At 34.5% G+C, this 16,080-nt stretch overlaps 1 long non-coding RNA gene across 1 annotated transcript; it reads right to left on the reverse strand.

The window, feature by feature from the left end:
- Window positions 1–308: 308 nt before the first annotated feature.
- On the reverse strand, window positions 309–15,950 carry LOC149786515 (uncharacterized). The gene is made up of 4 exons (XR_016424950.1): window positions 15,736–15,950; window positions 8,520–8,630; window positions 8,156–8,239; window positions 309–6,612 (listed from the first exon to the last, which is right to left on the reverse strand). It is a non-coding gene; the product is annotated as an uncharacterized LOC149786515 (long non-coding RNA).
- Window positions 15,951–16,080: the final 130 nt, after the last annotated feature.

The raw sequence follows: 16,080 nt of genomic DNA on the forward strand, positions 1-16,080 counted from the left end.
TTTTCGTGGGTCAACCTTCGCAGTGACGTTAAGAAATAGTACACCTAGCTGAAGCATGATAAGCTTTAAAAGAACCATAATTCTGACCAATATGAGGGAGCGTCATATATTTTTCGTCTTTGTATCAGAACGTATCGTGGTAGTGAAAATGGCAGAAGCTCATTCTTGTACACATTTCAAACGCCATGTAATCAGATTTTTTTTAAAAATCGGAGATTGTGACCTAATATAAAGAGTTTTTCGCTGCATTATTTAAGATTCGTTTTCATTAAGTATTACCCATTTTCTACAATATACCGCAAAACACATTTAGCTTTGAAATGCTTTTAATTAGTAAATTTAAGATTATGGTACAAAACACATTTTAGAAAGATATTCTATATTAATAATCATATATTAAATGCACATACAAATTACAATAAAAATATAACTACATACAAATGTCAAAGCACAGACAAAACTGACAGCATATAATCGTAACTTGTAATCCTCAAAATTTTCATATTGGTCTATAATACTCTGCATCAAAAATGTTCTCAGATGCAGTTTTTAAGTTGTTGTAGGAAACACATGCTTTTTGCATCTGTCGTAATCTCTGGAGATGGATCAAAATTCATGTGATGTGTCAGAGTTACTATTACAGACTAACAGTAGTCACAAAAATATGTCCCATAACTGTGCTTATGATGAGAACATTACCACTGCTTGATTTTCGTTTTAAAAAAAAAGGTATATTTCGATTCAGCAAAAATTAAATAAAAAAAAAACAACATTAATTTGATCCACAGTTATGGAATACTCAGTAGTTACGGTATAGTACGGTAATTTCCAGTCATTATGTACATGAACTTCAGGTATTGGCACAGAACAACATAGCAAAAATATACACAGTTGATAAAACAGAACATAGCTACTTTTAACTACGTACCATATAGCTATTAAATGTAGGATTTCGTTTCGGAAAAATGAAATTATGCAGGCATAATGTAATTATCGCGGTTTGTTTTTACAAATCGTGAGATATTATGAGTTCGGGTAGTAACTAGTCCAATAAATCACCAACACGATCACCGCCCAATCGGTCTTGATACTGATGGGGCATTGGTTGGTCTGGTGTTATCGTTTTTTTTTGTTTTTTTTTTTCGTTTTTTTCATTTCTTTTTTAAATACTCCATTTTGCTACATGCAACTTTTTCCGGAATACACTGTTATTTGGTAATAGCCATATCTAGCGAGAAGTTCAAAATGACCACAGGACAATGAGTTGTGCTATTCCACTTGTATGTATAAGTCGTTAAACATGTATTTGATCAGGAAATATTATGTTCATATCTCCAAACTAACCCTTAATCCGTAGGTACCTCAGCAGCTGCTAGAAATGACGGTAAGTATATAAGATATATAACGATGTGTGCAGACGATACTGTCTGAACATTTTTTCAACTTCTAATGAACAGGTGACTATCGCCCCATAACCTTCAGTTAATATCATTACAGGTGCGGGGCAGCTTCTTTGGCCTAGCGTGAAACAACCCCAATAGTCGGTTGTTTTCTTATTTTTGAGAGTTGACAGTTATGAAAACAAGTAAGCTACATTTTCTCGCCATCGCAAATCCTCAATTTGTTTCACTGCATCATTGACTGCATACTCCACTTTCCTCACTCTCCCACATCCGAGATGGATTCAGGGGCCTTATTACAAACTCCATCATCAAGTATATGATGGCTGTTATTGGTATGGCTACGTACATGGAAGTTTATCAGAAAATGTTTCAACATCTTATTGAAACTGAATTATTTATTAATTTGCCTTTTGCCCACACACCCCGCCGTGACAGGAAAGCCAATCAATCCCCCACACATTATTTATGATTTAGGATCCGTAACATAAAACCTGCTACATAAAACCTGCCTCATCTTAAAACTGCGTGCCTAAAGTTTTGGTAAAAACAAATATAAAAAGATCACTGTCATTGTAATACTTGTATATGTGACCTGTTTCCCGATCTCAGGCACCCTAAATGCGGCGTCAAAACTCGTACCACTGTTGCAGTGATCACCACATGAGTAACCGATGTGCCAAGTTTGTTAAACTTCCATCCTGCCGTTTTGGATGAAAAGAAATTACGGACAGACAGACATTTTTAACATCAGTTGGCATGGATCTTGTATACATATCGCTGTTTTAATTGTTCGGCACGAATGAATTGAAAAACGGTTTGTGGGCAAAATCAAATTATGTAATCAAATTAATTTAATTGATATATATTATATTTCAAGGAAACTAATGTTATGTAATTACAATGATACTTTCTTCAAATTGAAATTATCCAGCAGGACATTTTAAGAAATCAATAATTGTATATCATGTTAAGATTTTCGGTAAATTTGGTATGTGTTCTTTTCAAAACGAAGACAACATAACATACCGCGCACTTTTCATAAATGTATTTGCAGTACTTTCCTTTGTATACACATAAATCACAACGATAACTTTACACGCTTGACTCAAAAGCTCAAAATGCGCTAATATTTTTTCTCCGCACTGAACATTTGGAATGCTCTATCTGACGCATTAAAAAGGAATCAGTCGAACCAGTTTTCGAAAGTAAAATCATTACTAATACCAGTTATGTGCCCCTGTTATTAAGTTAGTGATATAAACTTGTCTGTACTCCACTGCAGAATTAAAAATAATGCGAATGATTTAGATAAGGACTTTTATGTCTTTTACTGAAGAAACAATTGGTTGTTACCTTGTGGATAACTGAATGAAAATGCATACTTTGGTTTGAATTTATATTCTCAACCAAATGTTTTTTATTCATATTTCCTGCTCATTCAGTATTCGCATACAATGTCATGAGGCTAGAACTCATAAATGTTTTTCAAATTTTTTAAAAAAATGCACTAAAGAGGTAAAACTATTTGAATGAATCAATGTATGTTTGGTTGGGTGGCTGTACGGCACTCTTAACACTGCATTGGTTACATATTGCCCAAGAAATGGGAGCTAAGTGCTAGTCAGGGAGGTTATCGAACCCTCTATCCTTGAGCTACAAATCAAACCGCGAGGTGCATGAATATGTGGAAGCATTATTACTGTTCATGTTTATTTGGTACTTTCTATTCTGTGACTTCAACCAATTCTGGCATATCTCTTTCTTATATCTTTCTTTTCTTTGTTTCTACTCGTTTACGCAATATTTACTCATTATATATGTGTATATTTTCTTATGAACGATCTAACTGTTTGCTTTTTGAATGATCTAACTTTAGTTTACCTGCCTTGAAATCAGCTAACTTCACTTACCTTTAAAAGTCAGAAATTTTATATGTAAATATGGCGACGTCCCACATGATCAATTATAAATGTATTTGCATCCTCGAGGATGAGCTTCCAATTAAACAATTAAATTGTTCGAATTCTGACCTCGCTACTTCTGTTATACAGATGACAATACAATACTTTTAGCTCAATACTTCAAAACAGGATGATACTTAATCAAAAGATATGGTGATGCAGCTAGCTTTCGTAAGATCCTGTATTGGTAGGCTTGTATTAAATCAAAGGGTAAACAACTAGGCCAGTGAAAGAAAGCAAGAAAACCTTGTAGATAGCTTTTAGATAATGCAGTCATAAGAAAAATAAATAGGTTATACTCTATGCAGCAGTGCTGCATCTTTAAATGTAAATAATTTCCACCCTGTAAGGTGTTCAAGGTAATGGAAGAGTGTGGTAATCTATAGTTCTCAAATGGCTATCACAAATCTGTCCGTGCTGTATGTATGTTTTCTGCAATGCGTTAAAGAAAAACTGAATTCCAACATCCCTTACTACAACAAGAAAATTGATAATAAATCCCACTGACCTGAGTGGACGCCATTACAGAAAGGCTACAGAGCATGTCATTATACACAGTTGCAAAATATATCAAATAATTATATTTACGTATATAAATTTCTTTACACAATATCATTATCAATTGTAGCCATGAGAGTTGATATTTCCCGAGTCACTTAACCTAATTTGATTTCACAAATCATGGATTCATTCAAATATTATGGATGAAAAAGAATGAATGTGCTGAACGGAGCCTGTTCATTGAACATACACAAGCTAAACTTGCTTATTTGCTAATGTAATTACGTAAGCACTAAATCACGTGGCATAGAAGAATGCAATATCATACCACCATTATATAAATGTAATATCATACCAACATTATATAAATGCAATATCATACCACCATTATATAAATGCAATATCATGCCACCATTATATAAATGCAATATCATACCACCATTATATAACCTTGGCCTTGAATTAAGATGTGTTCCAACATTAAATTCCAACACCGTAACATAGTAATACATAATTTCAAAGATATAGAGATTTTTATATTCTTGTAGGAGTTGGAAGAGGTCAGTTTCAAAGGTAAGTTAATAATAGATTTATTCCACGTGTCATTCTTTAAATTTAGAATGATCCACGACATCAGCATAGCAGTGTTCCAACATGTCCTACCATTTCTTTATTAAACTTGTATCTCTCAGTTCATTTATACAGTAGTAATTACTTCTCCCCTTCGCTGTTGATGTTGATCTCACTAAGATAATAATAAAAAGCCAGAAACAGTTTTACGGTCTTAAGCTATAATTGCTTCGAAAAAAACACTTAACTGCCTGTTTAATTAGTTCACTTTAAAAATGTTCGTAACAAAAATAGACTCTAGAATAGAGAAGGCTTGACATCTATTTATAACAGCGTACATACATTCACAACAATTAATAAGTATTGCATTCCCTCATGGCATTCGTGCAGAATCGTCAATAAATTTACTACGATGGTTATACAGCACACATTATTAATCTTTAGTTAAACACAATTTTAATTCGTTTAACAACTGCAATCATAACACACAGTATACACAAGCTGCAATCCGTTTTCCTGCAAATTGGTCTCTTTTTAAAGAGCAATCAAATTATATTTGCATATAATACATTGCCTTTCCTATCATTGTGCAAAATAGTTCCCGATAGAAAGATAATATTCCTACCGTTGGTGAAGTTAATGTGCCATTGTCAACATGGAAAGAATTTCATCTTGTTGACCCATTATGTTTTCCTCTTCGACACTAGATACATATCTGACGTTCCCATTTTGAACTAGTATCCTAAAGGATGGTTTGATTAATTCCCTTCATCATTCTCCACTCGTAAGACGGGTGAATGTTAAAAATGTTACAATCCAATAAAATTGTTGGAAATCTCGTTGATTGTTGGGCAAGATAAAAGCATCAACAAGGCACAGTTCAGCTGCTCTGCTCAAATATTCTATAGAACGCCACTTTATGTCTCGCTGTATCTTCTGTGATTTGTCTGTTGCGCGACATTGCCGATCAATAATTACCATGTAGTAACTGAATTAGTTCATATTATGTTTTTACATCAGATTTGAAACAAAGGAACATGTGCTGCCGTTGATTGGTCCACTGGTAGTTTGAACAGGAAACTACAAAAACCTTGGAAACTTACAGCTAAAGAAATCAACAAAAATACCGTCTATAATCCTCGAGCAAGCAATTCTAATGAGCTCACAAATAATGTATAATGATGTTGATAATTGCAGTCCAACAATAAAAACGAATTGAAATACCTAGCCCTTATACAAAGAAGTCAGTATTCAATAGCAAAAATATATTTTGCTTTCTTTAGTTAACAGTTTGTATTAGCACATCCAAGTCCAGAACACAAATTTTTTATCCGTGTATGGAGACTTTGAAACACTAAATACAGCAGCTTCCAGCATATCCCACACAGGAATACAATTTAAGAAAATAGGCCAATTGCTGATTCCATTTAAATAATTTAAGAAGTATTATACTTTAGTGCACGAGGAAGCTCAGGTGTTGTTTCCAAGTTCCTTATATTTGTTAGATTGTCTCGAAATAAACTAACACAACATTATTTTGTCAGCATCGTTAGACAATATAAAAATGAGCCGATGTTTATTTCCCCACGTGTATCAGTTGTAAAATATTGAGTCAACAGAAAACAAGCCCACACTGGACACATTCTTCTTGCGTTGTTTCGTAACCGAAGTCCTCGGCATATTCATAGAGCAGCAAATACCAACAAAAGGTCGTTACAACTAACTTTATGTTCTTGAAGCAACCATCATATAAAAGTAGATTTAGGTTATTTTGATTTGTTTAGATATCTTGTAATGCACATGTTCGAGTATCAATTAGATGTAGTATTTGTCAGATCTGACAATTAATATAAAATTTATGTATACTACAAGTGCTTCGTCTATCATTGTTTACGATTTATCAAATTCATAAACGAGAAAAAAAAATGTTTTTTTAAAATACAGCAGTCACAATGTAGATGTCTTTGCGGTACAGTCACATACACTTCCTCTTCATTTTTAACGAAGACGCAGATAGATGAGATATCTGTCTCTAATGAGAGTGGCGCAAAACGGACAGGAAATAAGCAGCTCTGTGCAGTTCAAGCATGTCAAATGTCCACACTCAAGAGCATTGCAGATGCGACGTAGCCGACATATTCTACATGACAAGAGATTGTTGAATTCCTGGATTTGGGCTGGAAAATAGATAATACATGTTTTCGGCATTTTATTATTACTTACTGTTGTCTGTACCCCCCAAAATTAGATACAATTTCAAGTTACATTTAGCATTTTACTCGATTCTTTATACACGTATTCAGTATTGCCCTCAGTCTAGACGGATAAGATTTATCAGCCCTACATTTTAAATAACTGAGAAATAGTGCAAACTACCAATTTAGGGCAGAGAGTAGTCCCTATAATCATATGTACATTGCAAGAAAGCATTTGCAGTATAAAATTTTCGAGTCCTAATTTTAGCTGGCCTACCCACGCAAACACGATGCCGACTGTTTGAACGCCACTGTCCACTTAAAGGAAACGGAAAATTTCATCATTATCATGCATGATTAGATATTTATATAATCCTATTCTGTTCTTTATAGTCCAATATCAATGTAAATAATGGCTCTGGTGGAGTTGTTTTCCTTCTTTAATTACATGAAATGTAAACGTAGTAAACCACCGACACCAAACATGCTTGAAAAGTTATAGAAATCGTCATTCACTTATAATGGCATAGCTACATAAAAATGTGACAAATATCAATTTACAAAAAAATTGATTGGTTATTCATACGTTATCAAACGTGTCTGTCTGTCTGTGTGTCTGTCTGTATGCATGCATGCATGCATGTGTGTATATATGTATGTATGTATGTCTGTATGTATGTATGTATGCATGCATTAAATTTGTTACATTTTACCTTGCACCCATTACAGGTATACCAAGAAAGTGGTATTTAAACGCGAGACACATTAGCTAATAAAGCATGGACAACTTAATTGACAACTGTGGTTGATTCGATTAGAAACTATTGTCAAGGTTGTTTCAGGACTGACAAAAACCCATTTTAAGTGCATACAGTAGGCACAGAATAAAGGTCATGTTCAATTTCTCCAAATTTTATACAAAATCCACTTCTCCGTGCCACTAAATGGATGGTTCATAAGTGTCAGTGGCATCTATTTTTCACTACATACGACTCCATATTGATGTGCACTACATCAAAGTTTGTGGATAAAAAGGTATTCTTTAAGCACTCACTGCTGAATGTTGCAGAATTATTACCCTAAAGAATGGTCCATCACTATTACATAAATTTCTACCAATTTCTTCACGCTCAGAGCACCATCCCCACCCACTTGTACTGAATTGTGCATTACCAGTAGACCTAAAGCATCCGAATTTGTATATAACCAGAAAACTACATTTTCGTGCCCAAGTCTTATCATTTTAGGCGAAGAACCCAAAGCTGAGGTTATTTCACCGCCACATGCAGCGACTAGCATTAATGACTGGTGTGCGCGGAAATTATCAGCATTTTTTAAACTAATTACCGGCTCGTTTTGCAAGCAAGATTTAGCAACAAATAATGGAAATTTAGTATATGTGTGAGGGCATTTCTTTCTTATTGTTAATCCCATCACCTTTCATGACCCTCAGTTATTTATAAATATTTATCATGTTGAACCTTTGAAATACTATTTAACTGCTCTTGACATAGAACAGTTTTACCTTTTAATCTATTCCACCTTTCCAGTTCTTGGTTTGTAAATGGAATGGTCGAGCCTAAGTGAATATTGTGACTTCCCTCCATATCTGCAATCGGAAATATGTTTTGAAAATCTAGTTGTTGTTTCATCAAAGAAAGATACAGATTTCATCAACTCGCAGTTATTGGTAACATTTTGTCATTTTTAAAGTAAACGAACAAAACTTTATTTCAAAATACACTGAATGTCTTACGAATTGATGGACTGAATTAATGTATAGTTCACATTATCTCGTATTGGCATACAAAATTGTCTTATGGACGATATGTTTAAAAATCGGTTTTCTACATTCCATTCAAAGTTAACAGATTGTTTCATTACATTACCTTAGATAAAAATGTGACCTTTTTACTTTTCTGCTTCATCCAGTTTGATTACTTCCATAATTCGACTTTTTATTCAAACGTCTGGAGAGCGGAACATTCTGGTATTTTCACCTGCAAATAAGTTGTATATGTGTTATAAGCATTTCGTACTATTCTATGTTTCTCGTGATTAATACAAGAGTTTAGACATTAATATACCATACAATTTTCAATTTGTTAAATTCTTAAATAATAAATAACTATGGTTGCTTACCCAATATATTAATATCGAAACAAAACAGTACTAGATTCATTAATGTCATAATGTCATTTGACACCCCCACCCCTATATATATGTGTGTGTGTGTGTGTGTGTGTGTGTGTGTGTGTGTGTTTCTTTTCTAACTTTAATTTTAGTAAACCTGGAGTAGAGTCAGATTACATCGCATTATTCAATTATTCAATCCTCTTTAGAGTACACAAAGTAGGCTGTACTCTGCCTCTTCCCACAACTTAATGAAGAGGCTGGACCAAATGTTATGAAACACAATTCCTAGTTTAAGTTCTACCCTTACTACCGTCATTTTATTTCAGTTCCAAAATGCTATAGAGAGATGAGTATATTTATGAGTAATCAAACTGAAAGATGTACTGTCGAATGTTTCATCATCTAGTGTGATTTGCTGATGCAAGCATTCGGGTTCAAGAGCATGTCAGCACAATATTGAATACTGGCTACGTGGTTATTCGTTGAACAGGATTTGTTATGAATATCTTTAAAAAGGGAACGGTATATATATATATATATATATATATATATATATATATATATATATATATATATATATATATATATATGCTGTCCATAATTGTAACATACGGGCTCAGTTCCTTGTTTTAATAGGTATAAATATACCATTTCATGCGGAGTAGTATACCTAATATGCGTTCTAGATTTACCTTACCTATATAGATCAAAGACTCCTATACCCCATGAATTAGCCTTTTTCACTCAGGTCTCACTGGATAGTTTCGTATTTTGACACTCTAATTTTTAAGGTAGAAGGCATGAACCTAATTATCACAAGCCTAGTATTTATAAATTCACACAGAAGCTAAATATGTAACGTGGCTGAGATTTGCTTTGAGTTAGGCTTGGAAATGGGTTGGCTTGTTAGTGACTGCCTGTCAGAGTTAGACGAGCATTGGAGTTCAAATGCGTAACTTGGGCTGCAAATGGCTTACGTATTTACATGTTTTGCTACAGAGGTAAATATCTAAAAATCTAAATGGTTGAGGGGTGATGAAAAGTATGCTGATTTGTTATAGTACTAGTGAACTTGATTCATGCATAAGGCACATACTGATTCTTTTAGCTGCCTTGTCACAGGAAAATATTGAAAATAGCCCTTTCCTGTCAAAAATGAATGTAAAAAATAGGGGTTGGTGGCAGTGTTGGTACAGTATAAAAACCACCAGCTGCATTAGGAATTAACCTGATTGCCGAAGTCACAATCTCACATGTATGCATTCTACAAAAATCATTAGTTTGTTTTTATTTTTATCTTGAGTGTAAAATTATTCTCATTTTTCTGCAATAGGTCATTGTCGGATCAAAAATATTTTCTGACAATCTGGTGTTGTCACCCACGACATTGATATCAGGCAATCGCCCATTGATTTTTACTTCAAAATATTGCTTTGTCGCAACATATACATCGTCGATGGGCCCTTGTATCAGTTGAATTTAGTTTTCGTTATGATGGGACCCCTCATCATTTCAACGCCCGATTTTCTAACTTTCGATTGCGTGTTTGTGTCAAGATTGTTTTTGAAAAGGGCAACCGACATTCTAGCGTCTCTGATTTCCTAATTATCGGTGATTTCGGCCAGATTCTTCTCGCTGCTTTAAAACAACGTCAAAGATGTCCACGTTGGACGAGTGCGGTTTTCTGGTTTTGACTTGAAAAATCATGAGTTAATCTGTGTCGATGTTAACAACAACCCAGCTGCTCCATTCGATCAAATTTGCTTAGGTTGCAATTATGGTCAATATTATCTTGCACTTGTTTAATTGTTTAGAGAACTTGCACAATGTATGATCAACGCTATTGTTTTTCTTCTTAAATTAATGCTCTACCAACCCCTACGTCACTTGCACCAACATACATTTCAAATGATTGATTGCAATCTGGAGCTGAAAGAACTGTTACACTCTTCAGTACGGCCTTTAATTTCTCAAGAGCCTCCTGAACTTTGTCAGACAAACAAAACCTGGGATTTCTTACTCAGCAAATTCAGGGGTTTGGCAATTATTGAAAAATTGGAAGAAAATTTTCGATAATATCCAGATATACACCAAAATCGCATTAGTCGCGTTTTACTGATAGGCACTGGGAATTCAAACACAGCATTAACCTTAACTTGTACACGTTTAACTTGATCGTGTCCTACAATGTGTCCTAAAATGTAAACATGTACGACAAAACTCACTTTACTTAAATTAATTATCAAATTTGCATCACTGAGTCGAATTTTTTGACTCAACAAATGTACCATTCCAATACATGACCGTGACATTGATCTCTTGGAAATAAGGGTATATAGAATAGCGCTATCTGCCGTTTGCTTTTTTCAATTAGTAGCAAGTACAAATAACGTGCCCTATTTTATTGCAATAAGTGCACGTAGGAAGAGATAAAGATTTTTGATCAGTCTTATCAGAAGTATGATTCCTAAACGTTGTGCCAGGTTGAGGTTTGGAAATACTCGTCAGACCGAGATGGTTTCATAAAAAGTGATGTAGGGAAGACGTATTGACAAATGAAATTGTGTGAGTCAGCCAATAATCGTCAACTGTGCAAGCAGCATCTTCCAAAGTTTCTTCCTTTTGCTCATCAAGATAGGTCTTGACATCATTATGGATGCAATTATTGAGCCCTTCAACTAACACGAGTTCTCTAAGGTTATCATAATCTTTATCAACCTTTTTAGCTGGACACCACCTACCAAAATGTTGTTGTTTTTCTCCTAGCAAGTTTAATTCAACATACATTTGCCCGGTTTCTATTTTAACAATTCCTAAACTTTTGCTGATATGTTTCAGGTACCAACTCATAACCCTTCAAGACACTTTCCTTAACCACATCATGATTAGCACTTTTTTCTACTTTCAGTGAATTATAGACTTGACAAGCTTTGCAATAACAAAGTTCACTGCTCCCTTGGCCATTGCAAATTTGCAGCAATTGTCTTAAATAGGAAAATATTGATCTGCTTCTTTTTCTTTAAAAGCGGGTATTCCCCTAAACCTTTTGGTAACATTAAACCTTTAACTTGTGGTGATTTATTTCTGTTTGCCAGATGTATTTCTTTTTATTTAAATTGCATTACCCATTTATAGTTTTTTCTTTCATTTGCTTTTCTCTGTCTTCCTTCTGCATTTGCATTTTCATTTGAACTTTGTTTTCTTTTCTCTCTTCTTTTATAGTATGAATTAGAATTTCTCTTTCTCTTTCCTCGTTGTGATTTGCATGCATTTGTCTCTCGTCTATTTCATTTTGTTCTTTCTTCATTTGAATTCACGCAGAAATTACATCTGCAATGTGGTTTCAAATTGCTATGAGTTAGACTTGAAAATGGATAGGTTTCTTTGGAAACAACATTCGACAGTCAGACTAACTAAGGAGATTAAATGCGTAATTTGGGCTTTAAATGAACGGCCAATTTGGTTTGCATATTTATGTCTGCTACAGATGTGGATATCTCAAACTCGAGAAAGTTTATGGGTAATCAACAACATTCCAATATCTTCTAATAAGAGTGAATTTCACTAATGCATTTAGGGTCTATAGTACCAGTCTGAGCCACTTTGTCAGAGGATAAATTCAAAATAGCCATTTTCTGACGGAAATTAATGTTATAAAAGAGGGGTTGGGAAAGTGTTTCTTCAGTGTAAAAGCCATCAGTTCTATCCTAAATTAACCTGAATACCCTAATCTGACAAGCATGCGTTCGGCAAAACTCATTGCTTATTTGTATTTTATCTTTAATGTAGAATTATTCCCATTTTTCTGCAATCTTTCTTAGTCCGATGCAAATTCACCTAAAAACTGTTCAATCAAACCTCAAACAAGAGTCCCTCGAAGGGAATGACGCTCTACTGGCGAAAAATTCTATATATGACCATTTCGTCCTTTAACGGTTGAGTGTTAAAACCATCTATGATATTCTTCAACGATTACAAGATTTTCAGATTAACTGTTGCGGTACACATAGTGGAGGTGAGTTTGGCACAATTTTCATTCAGGACAAAGTAAATATCCTTATAAATGTTTTGGCGAAAACCCCATGTCATAAGGACCATCCATTCAGAGAGAATAGCGACAACAAGATTTTTAAGTAAATAGTCGTGGCAGCCACATTTAATGTCCGACGAGTTCCCATTTCATTGAGGACTTTGTGAACAACCCATGTCATAATGAACATCCATTCGAGGAGAGCAGTGTCAACATGATTTTTAAGACAGTCCTCGTGAAAGCCATTACGGATGTACGACTGGCAGCATTTTCATTTAGGACCAGCTATATATCATAGGAACTCAACTAGTTAAAACCCCATATCGATAGAGCTATATGTTTGGAGAGGAGCATTTTCAATATGACTGCTGTGGTAGAAATCCTTGAAGTCAGATCAGCAATTTTCATTTTTAAGACCAACTGGAAATAGTCAAAAGTCTTCTAGGGAAATCTCCACGTCATTAGAACTCTCTGTTTACGCTGTGTTGTAATATTTGTGTGGTATATATAATTGCTTTATTTGTTAGCTAGTTTTATTATATTGTGTTTCATTATATGCCATTGTAAAATTCTATGTTGTTTTCTGCTTGACCAAAATTGACTTTTCTATTTTATTTATTGTAAACATCTAATACATAGCTAAACTATTCTCTATATGTATGGGTTTAAAATCAGTATTATTATTACTAGAAGAAGTAAATATGTTTATTTGGGTCAACGTTTTGGAATTTCTTAAGCGACTTATACATTATCCAGGTTATTGTTTTGTAAATATCAGGATCATTCTAGTTCCTTATTTTCCATTATGTAATGGCTTTGTTTTAGAAAATGCTGATTGTGAGCTGAGGTCAAGTAGAGAACTATATAATATTTCAACTGTGATTACTCGGTCATTCATGCTTTAAATTAAGTTGTATACTGTGTCCAGTATTTTCTTTTATTTCGGGCTTGAATCTTTTCATCAAATTATTGAATTCAAATGATTATTTCCTCTTGAAATACAAAAGTGCTCTGATAAAATTCTTGAATAGAGACATTCACTGGAAAAGTTTATACTGAGTTCAAACCTGAAATTACATTAATGTGACTCAACAAGAGAATGTCAACACTATAAGTTATAAAAGACACGCCATTGCCTTCAGTATTTGGATTTATGTGGGACTTGCACTGAGTTTTACTCAGGATTTTAAATTACTACGACTTGTGTCTGTAATTCTTTGATTATGTTGGGCTTTAATTCGCAATGCCGTAAGTTTATTTTTGGGTTAGATCGGCACCATTTTTATTTAAGTCCAGCTAGTCACCATCAGAATTCTTTCTGTAAGACCCCATGTTGATATGATCATCCATTCATGACGACAAGCTGTTTAAGATTGCTGCCGTTACAGCCATAATGAAAGTCGATCGTCACCATATTCATATTGGACAAAGTAAACATCTAAAAATTCTTTCATCGAAACTCCTACGTTGAAATGACCATCCAATCAGACGTAGTAGCAATAACACGATTTTGAAGAGGGTTGCTGTGGCGACTGAACACCAGATTGGCCACATTTTGATTTAGGAACAATGTGACCTCGATAATAAGTCTTTCAGTGAAACCTAAGTGTTGATATGACCATCCATTCAGGAGGAGTAAATATTACACTTTCAAGATGGCTGCCTTGGTATCCATTTTGACAACAGATGGGCACCATTTTCATTTACAGGCAACCCGACATCATAAAAAGTTTAGTAAAATTCGATGTTGATCCAATCAGGATTAGCAGCGATAAAACGATTTTAATGATGACCGCATTGGCGGTCATATTGGATGGCTTAGAAGCACCATTTTATTTAAGATCAACTACACCATTAGACAAATGTTTGCGTGAACTTTCATGACAATTATCTAGCTGAGGCGGAATAGCGATAACAAACTTGCGCTAGCGGACAGAAGAATGACGGAAACTCCGACAGTCATATGTGCTATTCTATCTATGACAAGCAGAGCTAATCATGAAGTAGCATGTACCAAATATCACGGCGATTCATTGAAAACTATGATACTAGTTGCATTCACTAGATTATATCATACGTTGTAAGTTAAAAAACAATATTTCTAGTAAAATTAGCAGTAGAAAACTTATTTTGTTAATATGTACATCGTCAGAAAACTATAGTGTTTACAACGTTTCACGATAATCCCTAAAAACTGAGACTAGTTGGGATCAGAAAGACGAAAGGACGGACAATATATGCTATCACTTATGTGGTATAAAAGTTTGTAATAGTTTCCAATCTAAAATTAAATTTTCTGTATCAATAAAATTTTCTTTAACACTGAATGTGTTGTTTCAATATTTGGTTAACTCACGTATATGTTTGACAGTCCATCATGAAGTGGGAACACGAGACACCTTATCCAGTACTTGGAAAAGAATTGGAAAAAGTCCAGACGTTCGGTTTACATCAATAATCCTTTTATAACACAGACTAAACTTCTTAAATTTGTGTCGGAAATTTATACTCAGAATTCCAGAATTCCAAAATTCATCTAGAAAAGCATCCCGGTGTGTTCCCTAAATTAGATATTTCACATTAAAACACAAAAGCTGCATCATAAAATATAAATTATGCGCTTCTTAACGCTTGGATACTAAACATCCTGATCATTACTCTTCTGTCAATGGCAAAATATACAGAACAAAACTTCGAATTTTCTCATTTATCCTCTTGATGTCAATCCAGTCGTCCTCCAGTTAATTTTCTCTTTGCTCTTCAAACACATGAAAGCTGATCTTAAACCTCGATAACAAAAGACTTTATATTTAGGAACAATGGCAGTGTGTAAACGTAGATCGTTATTCATTTATTGGCTGGGACGTTACGGTGTTAGAAAGTGAAAACTGCTCGAGAATGAGGAATGTGATTGCTACAGTTACACAGAAGTCACCAGCCGAGTTCCCTTCCTTCCCCAGGTGTACACGCACTAGATAGCGGGCCGACACTGTCCTTCTGTGTTGGCTGTTAGTTCTTTTCTTTGATCTCAGCCAGATCTAACTGGACTCTCTTTCTGCTGCCTTGCTCAGTGTCTGCACTGGTGTTTTCCATGCTCTTCCTCTTACTCCTAATGTACCGAACATCCTCCTGGTCACCTTCGAATACAGTCTCCATTCGCAACTCCTAAAAGATAATAAGGACGTTTTAAAGATAACTTGTCACGTGCTGGTTCACTTCAACTATCAGAAATACATGTATATACCTTTTATTAATAAGAACAGGCCTTCCTCATTAAAGAACAT

The sequence above is a fragment of the Sinohyriopsis cumingii genome, chromosome 12, assembly GCF_028554795.1.
Source record: "Sinohyriopsis cumingii isolate HCF-2022 chromosome 12, ASM2855479v2, whole genome shotgun sequence".
NCBI classification, from domain to species: domain Eukaryota; kingdom Metazoa; phylum Mollusca; class Bivalvia; order Unionida; family Unionidae; genus Sinohyriopsis; species Sinohyriopsis cumingii.